Source organism: Protopterus annectens, chromosome 16.part0 (genome assembly GCF_019279795.1).
Source record: "Protopterus annectens isolate FY-2018-M chromosome 16.part0, PAN1.0, whole genome shotgun sequence".
Classification (NCBI taxonomy): Eukaryota; Metazoa; Chordata; order Ceratodontiformes; family Protopteridae; genus Protopterus; species Protopterus annectens.
In genome coordinates, this window is record NC_056750.1 from 113,696,982 (window position 1) to 113,708,261 (window position 11,280).

General features: G+C 40.0%; 3 non-coding genes across 3 annotated transcripts; all 3 read right to left on the reverse strand.

Annotated features, from left to right (window-relative positions):
* Nucleotides 1-4,888: 4,888 nt before the first annotated feature.
* LOC122791127 lies at nucleotides 4,889-5,032 on the reverse strand. Its single transcript, XR_006363100.1, has one exon. It is a non-coding gene; the product is annotated as a small nucleolar RNA SNORA79 (small nucleolar RNA).
* A 519-nt stretch (nucleotides 5,033-5,551) lies between these two features.
* On the reverse strand, nucleotides 5,552-5,751 carry LOC122791105. The gene has a single exon (XR_006363079.1). It is a non-coding gene; the product is annotated as a small nucleolar RNA SNORA74 (small nucleolar RNA).
* An 878-nt stretch (nucleotides 5,752-6,629) lies between these two features.
* On the reverse strand, nucleotides 6,630-6,705 carry LOC122791132. The gene has a single exon (XR_006363103.1). It is a non-coding gene; the product is annotated as a small nucleolar RNA SNORD126 (small nucleolar RNA).
* Between the last annotated feature and the right edge of the window lie 4,575 nt (nucleotides 6,706-11,280).

An 11,280-nucleotide genomic window follows, 5' to 3' on the forward strand; every position in this document is an offset into this window, starting at 1 on the left:
GTGAAACAGCAAGCAGCAAGATGATTGTGAAAAGTTGTTCCTTTCTTGGAGAATTTATGGTACTATGCGACTCCTGTAACTCTGAAATGAGCCTTTTACAGTGGTGACAGGACATTTAACTGTTAAACTGAATATATTGCAAGCATAATTAACTTTTTCCTGGTTCTTCATTAAAAATTTTGTCTGTACAGACTACCCATTGAATGTCATGCAATACTTTGTACACAGTTTCAAATGATTTACACAATAAATATTTGCCATACTCCACATGGTTTGGAGATGTGCTGTGTATAACATTGCTACATACTCCATATCAGGCTGTTAAGGTCTTACTGCTTAAGAGAACAGTAATCAGGCTGATGCAGAAGGCTTTTGACACTAAAGCTGGTGAAACAGCAAGCAGCGAGATGCTTGTGAAAAGTTGTTCCTTTCTTGGAGAATTTATGGTACTGACTTTCCTGCACTGCAGGCTCACTCTGGAAAACCTTTACTACAAAAGCTGCATAAACGAATACTTCTGTTTAGGATTTTACATAAATGTAAAAATGTTACTGCAACTTCACTGAAGTGACGCTCTGCAGGCCTTACCACTCCGTGTTAGAATACAGGTACCACTGAAGAATTAACTATCAAGGTGCTTACAGCAAAGTCTTAACACACTAAAGTCTTGCTGACTGGATTCTGCTGAAATCAAAGTCCAGTTATAATTGTATTCAGTCCGTTGCCCACAAACTTGCAGAAAGTACAATGATGCAGTATGTCAAAAGCAGTAGCCAATAAAACAAATCACACTGTTTCAGGTACTGTGCTACTTACTCAAATATGGATGAGATACATTACCTCAATTTCAAATCCCATATGTTCAACATATGATTTTTTTTTTAAAACAGGTTTATTGTTTTAACATACAATATGATTGAATTTTGAAAGTTTCGAAACATTAAAAACCTTACCTTAACGGTGCAGGCAGGTGGGGGGCAATCCCCCCCCCCCACTTAAATATACCAACTTAAAGACACCCATGCAGAAAAGGGAAATTCTATTCTGCAGTGAAGGTGCTTCGAACACTTGAAATGTCGATCATATGGTGTTGACCATATGACATTTCAAGAATTAGAGGTTTTAAAAGGAACCCTGTCTTAAGGAAACATCTTATGCAAATGTGGACATATCCATTCAAATGTCCTTGAAGTCGTACTAGAAACATGTACAGATTGCTGTTCATTCTTTAAAGCTTTGAGGTTAGCTTTTTTGTTGACCGTGTGAAATACATACACTCTTGCTGATTCTGTAGGAAACTCCCATTAAGCAAATTCCTTATTTTTCAAGCCAAAGGCATTTAGTATGGATGCTAACCACATATTGCTAAGCTTTCTACATTTAAGCAAGCTTTATTTTATACCTTATTTATGTTGCATATTTGTACTTTCAACCCTTGAGCATATCCTTATAATGCTAGACTTGAAATAGTTCAGCATTTTAAGAGAAACATTTGCTTGGCAATTTTCAGACTCCGTGCAGGGGTGGGACCCATGTTCTAGTGCATGCACAAGGGATGCAGGATACCCACAGGAAATTTCTCATCTCAAAAATCCCATAAAGGGCATTCAGTCTAATTTACAATGAACTAGACTTCAGAATCCATTCCTAGCAAGTAAGCAGTTACTTTAAGGAACTTCAGTGGGCTGACATTCCAGGGGTATGCCTAAACTTGTGAACAAAGTACAGTAACATGAAAGCCTATGGGTTACAACTTCATTCATTGGTTAGTACAAAGGGTCTTCTATGCCACTTAATAGCAACAGGCAAAAGAAACAGCCTTCCTTGAATACTACCTACAGAAAGTTTTAAATTAGCATATCACCTGTACAATAGGGTAATCTCCCAGTGAAGTACCTCGCAGGATGCGTAGTAGCAAACCCTGCCCCGGACATGCCTCCTAGACTCACAATGACATGTAAACAGTAGCAAAGCCCACCTCCTAGTTACCCTGACACGGAAAGGCATTTAACGTAATTGTAGGATAAAAAAAGTCACTTGTATTTGAAATTAACGCAATTTAAGGTACATGTTGAAAATACATTAAAATCAATTGAAACGCAGTACAGAAGTTAAAATCACCGTTTCCGAACGCAATTTATGTAACGTAATTTTAACATTCAATAGTATTTGAAATAATTTTAACATTCAATAGTATTTGAAATAAACGCAAGTTAAAAATCACCTTTCAGAACGCAATTTATGTAATGTAATTTTAACATGCAATAGTATTTGAAATAAAAGCATCAATTTATTTAACGTAAATTTAACATTCAATAGTAGTAGCAGTAAATCAATTAAAAAGATATTGCCAGTTATTGCACCGTCACCTCACAAGTTATTGCACCATTACAAAATACAGCAGAAGTTAAAAATCACTATTTCAAGTTATTGCACCACCACTTTACAACCACCCAGGTCCTCCATGCAAATCCTGGTACTGTTTTATATGTGCAAGTAGGCAGAGGAACAAGTCATCATCTTGTCTGCTGTATTTCTCGCGCCACAGGAACTCATCCAAATGGCTGTCCAACATGTCGGAGAGTGCCATTCATCTGTCTCAATTGTTTTTGCATCGGGACCACATGGCCTCCACGGCATTAGTATGTGTGCCAGTCTGAGTGTCTGCGAAATTCTTACTGTGGTTAACAGTAAGGTGGGTGTAATTCATCCCTGATAATTCGGGAATGCCCCTGTAGGCAGCCCATTCAGACACTATCACCGTCCCCGGGTAACACATGCTGTCTGATGATCGGTATCAAAGTGGCTGCATCTCTTTTGGACACAAAGCGGAGGTATCTGCTTTTAAGACTGCAGTCATATATGCCAAAGACCCAACGGTCCATCTTGGCCAAGGCTCTTCCACGATTGTATTTTGCTTTCACTAGCAGGCATTCGATCTGGACCTCCTTACCGGGTCCCCCAAGCAGCATCGGGTCCTGCAGAAGTTTCCAGCTGCAGACATCCTGTAGGAATTGATACCAGTCCAGCACTGAGTTGATGGCGACTGCCAAGTGGTCTGCCAGTCTGCAGATGGGCAGCTTTCTTGCCCACCAATACAGGATTGAGCAGGATATCCAAAGGCAGCCTGCTCTTATTGAAAAAGGTGCCAGAAAGCATTCCTGACTTGCTCCTACACTTTTGGGCAGTGCATCTCCAGGCAAATGATGTCCGATGGCAAACCAGAGAAGCCCTGGAGCCACAGAGGTGGCAGCGTCTCCTTGTGCACAATGCCAACGGACTGCAGGAATGCAATGGCAGAAGGCAGGGAAGATGTCACGGAGGACAGGTAGGTATTGTCGATTCGGCTCATGTCAGTGACGTTCTTGTAGTTTAGGCTGGATGTAGCAAACATGTTTGCCAAAGCATCCCACCTTTTATAGCTGCAAACTCCATTGTCAAGTCAGGTTGAAGATTAGTAATGTGTTAGACAAATGGTTTTCATTGATACCATTGTCATGTTATCCAACGTTACTAATAACTGCTAAGGTGCCAATACAAGTGAGGGGCTATTTTTAGGCACTGCTAATAATGTGCTAACCAAACATTTAAACTGTTAAATGCTCTTAGTAAATCTGCAATTCTTGTATGCTTAAACTGTTAAATGCTCTTAGTGCTCAATTCTTGTTGTATGCTGAATTAGAGTATGCTTATGTTAATGGATGGAATGTTATAGTATATAGGTAATACAAAGTATGCTTGCTTCCGTACATTCGCCGAATTCTGGACTGCCAATCACTTAAGTCACGCCCACCCCCCGCCCAAAGCTGCGTGAAACTGCCCGCGAGGTACTTCACTGGGAGATTACCTAGAATAGCAGGCCAAACACCTCCACACCTCTAGAGAGCATGCAGACCATTAAGTATAAAGCAAATATTCAAATCACAGCCTTGCAAGATTAACTTAATCTTAACTCAAGTTCAGCCTATTCCAGTACATAGGAAAATCCAACTCCTGAAACAGACCCCCAAGTAGCAAGTTCAGAGATCCCCCCCAAGTAGCAAGTTCAGAGACACCCCCAAGTAGCAAGTTCCAACAACCTGCAACAAGATGGGAGAAGTCCACCAATATTGATTTTTTTTTACATTTTGTGACAGGGAAAGTCCAACTGGGTCAGAAACCCATTTTCAGCAGAGGCCTGGGAGTATAGTCCGATTTCCAGAAAGGATTACAAATATGGGCACTCACATTACTGCAGATTCCTGACACAAGTGGCTAATTTCTGAGCACTTCAAAAACACACGACAGCAATTGTACTACCAGAAATGCTGTAATCAGTTAAACACAAGGATGAGTGCAGCTATTTGCCAGATCAGTTGCCCCCCCCCAAAAAAACAGAAGTATATTCTGAAACTAATGTGGAACATCCTTTCAGTTATTCTTTGAATATCCAACCATTTTTAGAAATGGTGCTTGGTTCATTTGACCGTTCTACTTTGCAATGCCTTTAGAGCTTTAACTGTGGGACCATGGATCAGGCAAGACACTAGTTAAAAATCAACCCTTCTTGCATACCTACTCAGCAGTATTATAAAAAAGGGCAGCTCCACTTTTCCAAAAGGTGCTAACAGCACATGAAAGGTCGCTGAAGTGATATGGACCAACATTTCACAACTGCAATTAGATGCTACAAAGCAAAACTGAAAGGCAGCCTTTCCACTGATTAGGCATGTGCCACCCATTCTTACTTCAAAAAAGGATATCAACCAGCAGTCAGCCTACAGCCAAAAGCACAAGTGCCAATTACATAGCTTGCTACTGGGGCCCATTTACCTTTGTGCAGGGGGCCTGGTTTACTTACTCCCAATTTTACAGAACTGCAGCTCCACAAGCCATGTTGCCCATTAATCAATGTCTGACCCCGCAAATTTCAGGAGCACCAACTAGACAGCCAACCCGTCCAAACATGCCCCGAGTGAAGAAAGCCAGTTTAATATACGATGACCTAAAATCCCACTGCCCAAAGCTTTAGACAGCAAGAGGAACGTCATCGAGCATGCATCCACACTATCATTTTTTTCAAGTTACGACAAACTTTACATCAAATCCCCTTTACTCTACAGCATGCTAGAGTTTAGGACAGCTTAAACCCAGAGTCAGTCACTGCACTCAAGAATGCTCAATACAAAATCAGAAACAGTATGTACCAGTTAAATTTAGTCAGGATTTAGGCTATGAAGCCTTACCCTGTGCCAAAAACTGAATTTTTTCTGCCAAGCAACAATGTCACAACAGAGTAACTACTTGCTCGGTCATGAAGTACAAACTTGGCTAAGTATACAACATAAGCTGCCATTTCCTGTAAGCATTTTAATCACTGTTAAGTCTCATTTTTCCATCTAGTACAAGAAACACAACATTTCCATACCAGAGACTCATATCTGCAACTACCAACTCATATCTGCAACTACCAAGGAGCATTTAAAATTCACTTGGCTCACCACTCATGTAGAGCCATAGACTTAGCCAGCAAACTATTTAAAGGATTAAGCATTTAAAGTGCCTTGAGTGCACTGTATGCTCCCAGACTAGGACCAACAGCAGATTAGGCTACTGATCCACTCTCAAGGAAGCACCCCTCTTGCTGGGGGCCTGGTTCCATTCCACTCTAGAACAGAGCAGACTGAAACTAGTCCAGATAAGAGTGTTGCTCTACCAGCAGTGTAACACCTGCTCAAGCACAGACATCTTGAGTGGCTGACTACTGCTGGGAAAAGACTTCTCTGTAGACTGCTCAACTACCTTAAAATGAAATCAACCATTTTTCTTTTGGAAGTGCTGCTATGTCAAAAAAGCAGGGGATAAACCTCAACAGCAGCAATTCTACTTACTGTGCAATGATCTGTTAATTGCACAAAACAAATGAATGCAAGTCACTTTTTTTGCAAACAAGCCTGGGCATGAATTTTTTTTAAAGTGGTATGATAAAACTTACTACTACACTAACCCACCCAATACATAAATGTTTATGGCAGAAATATGAAACTGTTCACATTCCCCTTTGCGTAAAAGAAAAAAGCAAAATTCAAGAAATGGATGAAGGGCCACAGAAAAATCAATGCAACGCCTTAGTAAAAATAACCAATGACTGTTTAATTAGGCAATTTCTAAACTGCTCAGATAGATATTACCATGTTGAAACAAATGTGCAAGTTTATGTAGAAAACTTCATCCTGTTAGCAGATGTAGTTACAAGCACTACTGAACTTCTAAAAGTAAAAACAGCTACAAGAATCACAGGCAAACCATGCATCTAAGCCACACAGGACTCCTTTTCATATTCAGTAAGCCCTAGCAAATGGAACCACACAGCTATGCAATTGCATTCTCATTTTAAAACCCATGCAGCATGCTCTGCCTACCATGTACAATAAACTTTCATCCCCAAGAAATGAAGGTGTAAGCTAAAAAGAACATGGGGATAAAGTTATACCACTGGGTTCTGTATGGTTTAAGACGTCATGCCTATTAAACTCATTCTTACTTTGCACAGTAAAAGCACTTTGACACATCCAGAGCAAAAACATGCTTGGCTGTTAAGTCAACATTCAAAAAGCAAATTAAACCTCCATCACAACCTGGTTAAGCTAGGTCTGCTCAGCGCATGCAATTAATCAGAAAAATCAGGTGAAACACGGACTCACATGCAACTCATCATAGCAGACCTTTGCAACCAAGTAACTTAAAAGGCCTATTAAGGAGCAGAAACTTTACCTCTTCTGTTAACATCTCGTTTCAAACTCTTAATATATGCAATTATGTAACAAAAGCACACAGGTTAGCACAAACCTTACAGACCAACACTGAACTTGTAGTTTTACATACCTGATACAGCCACCCACCCACCCTCCCTTGCATTTTAGATCAATCCCGATTCCAGTCTACACCCACAAGTACAGTTTACTTATCAGGAGCAAGTCTTACTTTATTTCCTTCCTATTAAGGTGCTGCCCACAACCTAAGCGCCCTCCAAGTCTTGGTGGCAGCACCAAGTATGTAGAGCTATAAAGCTGTGAATTTTGTGCAGAAGCTGACCACACTTAGGATACTGATTTGTGTGGGAGAAGCTAAAATTCTAGCTTGACAAAGTGAACCAATCAAGACACCCTAGCAAAGCTGTTGCATGCAGATAAGCACACTGTCTCTGCCCAGCCTACATTAAGCTACAGCACTTCAAATACCTCCATATCCAATACAAGAAAACTATCAACTTGGATACAATAAGCCTGACAGTGAACACAACAGTAAAAGATGAACAGGATGCCTCAGTTTCTGCACCAAGAAACTGATACATCCATGGCCCTCAATATATTTGAGGGGAAAAGCAACCTAACCTGAAGCAATCAGGAGACAAACCACAAGTTTTCACTAGTGTGCATTTAGACTAGGAACAGCCTAGTACAAACTCTGCCAATCCACTTTTAGAAGCACATCACTACCACCCTGCACTTACTGTGCAGTAAAGGTTCTATGCCAGCAGCTACACCATCAAGGGCAGGGTGCAGCCCAGAACAGCAGACTACCACTAGCAATGCACAGGTTTACAACTGCTCTTACTCTAATCCACTAGAAGAGCAACAATAAGAACACCTACATAAAATGGCTTTGTACTCTGACCCCACAAATGGCTTTGTACTCTGACCCCACAGATTCACAGTAACAAGTGCCAACTCACAGCACGTTATCACATGTCACATTTGCATGCCTTTCTCAGCTGTCTGAATCCTGATAAGGAATGCACATCGCCATACAGAGAACAAAAGTGTGCTTTAAGTGTAATTGCTCACCTTCAGTTTCATGCAGGGGTATGCATGGCCAGGGTAAATGAGCAAACCAGAATATGAAGTGAGACAATTGGCATGCCATGCATATTAGACACTGACATGCATACAATGACAGATGAGCAGCTGTCTTTACCAATTTGTAGCACTGTCCCATGCATACAATGACTTAGATGAGCAGTAGTCTTTACTGATTTGCAGCCCTGTCCCTGGTTATATGTAAATAAATTTGTCTTTTTATCAAGTGCCCTTGTTGCACCTTCGTGCACCCAAAATCCTTAAAAATTCACGTGGATGCAAAAACATTTCAGCTAGTAACCTTCAAAGTTCAAGGCGCCCCTAAGCCAGTAACATTTAATAGTAACTAGTAATATTTCAAAATTGGCTTTGATTTTAGTCCTTTTCCCTATTCCCAATCCATGTTTTCCAACCCGCCTCAGACATCTATTCAGTTTCAAATCTTGAAAGAGAAGTAATCTCTCAGTATTGCTTTTGGGCGTTTAGCACAATGGGCAAACCTGTACTTCCAATTCTTTCAAAATTTAATGAATAGCATAGCCTATCCACAATGAAACAGAAGTGCTGGCATTCATTTACACTAAATAAATGCTGAACAGATTAACCAGTATTTACACTGCAATATTCTTTGACAAGAAAGGTTACGACCTCATACCTCACAGCTTTGCTGCCAATCTGTTGCAAGATAAATGGCCTTCTGAGATTCTAAGAGAATCTAGTACTTCCCACTGCATTTCTATATCCATACTTCCTAACACTCAAATTAACCACACTTCAGGTTATCTTGTATAGTTATGTATTCATCTTACAGTTATGTAGTTTAAATGTTCAACAATTTCCAGTGCACTTGTTTTAACATTCTGTTAGCAAATGTGTTGAACCCCAACAAATCACTGAATGCAGCATACCACAATGAATATTCATTTGTGTTAGAGGCACATCTTTGAGTAGTCATTATTACAGACACAAACCTTCTCTGGCGTATGGGTGGTGCTTCTACTGCACATCTGGTGAGCCAGTACAATATTGCTGCAAAACACAAACCTTAAATCTGAACGGGACAAATTAAATCTTATTAGTGCTTCGAAAACAAAAGGGAAAGCTAAATCAGCTTACTTGCTACCCTGTAGACAGCCCCCTCTATGTAGAAAAGTAATAAGGCTTAGCAGTTACTGCAAATAGATTGAAAGACAAAAATTTCTTAATTCCAGAACCTGCCCTTGCCATGACCCCACCTAGTCTTCCTTCCCTTTATGTACCCTCAAAATGACCATACTTAGTGCCTCATTACACCTCTCTCCAATGTGTCTGACATGCATTTGCATAATTTTATACAAACAATTATTGACCTGACCTATTGAACTAAATCAATGTAAAAGTAGGTTACAATTTTTTTACTTAAAAAGTAAAAAAATTAAGTGAGCTACAAATTGGGGGCTTGGGAAGCAGGAATAGTTCTAAATACCAGCTTTGTGCACAGCCCTTGTTAATGCATTAAGCTGTAACTATGCACTTACGTGAATTAACAAAATGCAACATCAAAATGTTAATACCTGGTAGCAATCACCTATGGGACGTTATGCCTTGACCAGATTCTGTACATAATGTAAGAGAATGTGAAGGAGTCTAGTAAAAAAACATTCCAAAAACCACAGCATTAGTGGAAATTAAAATTTAAGAAATAATTTAACAACCCTTGGGGAAAAGGGTTGATTAATACAACTGATCAGACACAGAAAATGTATTGGGACACGTACTAAAGTAACTATACAATCAGGCTAATGTAAATAGTGTACAAGTATTATGTAAATATATTTACAAAATAAAAACAAAACATGCAAAGCCCATAAAACATCCAGACTGAACATGCTTATTCCCCAGCCAAAAAATATGGTTAAGAATTCAGCCACACTAGTGTATAAAGATGTTATGCATAAATGCTATGTAAATAGTTGAAAAACTGAAAAACATACCAGACTAAACATGTGTATTCCCACAGAAACTACAAAAGTGAATACAAGACTTCCTAAACAAGCTAGATAATGGCAAGAGGTTTCTATACTTCACAGTACTCAAGTGCAGTCTAGGTCAATTTTTTTTCACTCTTAACCCATGTAATCTGATGCCAGGAATTTACCCCATTTATACAATCTGAAGTACTAAGTTTCGCTGAAGCCAGCCGCATTTACTCAAAATATTTAGATAATTCAGGTATGCAGACTTGTGCATTACATACATTGGTTATATCTTGCATTCTGATAGTGTAGTTACAGCAGCCATACAACAGAAAGTGGCTGGAATCTTCCCCAAAGTGCAGAAAATCCATGTTAAAGCAAGTTTCCTGTAACATAACATACTCAAGTATTTTAGATTCTTCTCACAATAGTCCAAAAAAGTTATTTTATCTGCTAGTGTATAGTTAACAGTCTGCTTTGACGATTGTAAAATCAACTGTACTCCTCTATACCAAGTACTGCCTTCTACAAAAGAAGAGTAACTGGTTCCACTTTACAAACACCCATGCAGACAAGAAAATAGTTTAGAAGCGGCAAATATTAAGAGACACTCCCTGCGTTTGTGTGAGTTTCCTCCTACGTTACAAAGACATGGGTCTGGAGCGTGCGCATCTCCCCGTGCCTCCGCTGAAAAATCGGCGCGTTCGAAAAAGGGCTTTTCTAGTAAAAAGGTTAAAATACAATTAAAGTGTTTACTGGACGGGTACAAAACCTGCGTCATTTGTGTTAGATCACAAACCGTGGATCATCCCAGAAGAGCAGTGGCTTACTGCAAAAGTTTCAGAATGCCTACTACACATTGCTAAATAAATGTGAACCATGGGAAACCACCCCGCAAACCATTCGCTGTACTTAGAGAATATATTAAACACCAACAACAACATTGCAACTGCAAGCCCCATTCCCAAAAAATGAAGTACTCCTTTTCAAAAACAAGACTAAACCGTGAAAAATAAAAGGAAACAGTTCCACGGAGACAGCTCCTCAACACCATACAACGCAAAAGTTGTCAGAAATGTTTCTAGATAGTTTCAAAGTTAGAAAGCGTAGAAAAATGTGTAGACGTGCTTTAATGAACGAAGCACGAGTCTGCATAGCTGTTCCCTACGGACTGGGCCGCACATTATCTCGATATCCATACCGGCGTTTAGTATTAGCTCAACCACGCTCAGGAAATCTCGGGAGGCGTGATTTGGATAGGACTTGCTACTGCGCATCCGACGAGGTACTTAAATAGAAAGCGCCAAGAAATACAACACGTGGAAAAAGCGAAACATACGTTTTGTAAATTGTAAGAAAGCTACACAGGTACTATGCCCCCAACACAAAAAGAAAGCAACCAATACATCTCCAAGCCGTCGCTCACTAGATGCGCCCATCACACCAAGAGCAGCCATTCTGCCAGCCACAGCCACCGCTTTCAAAAT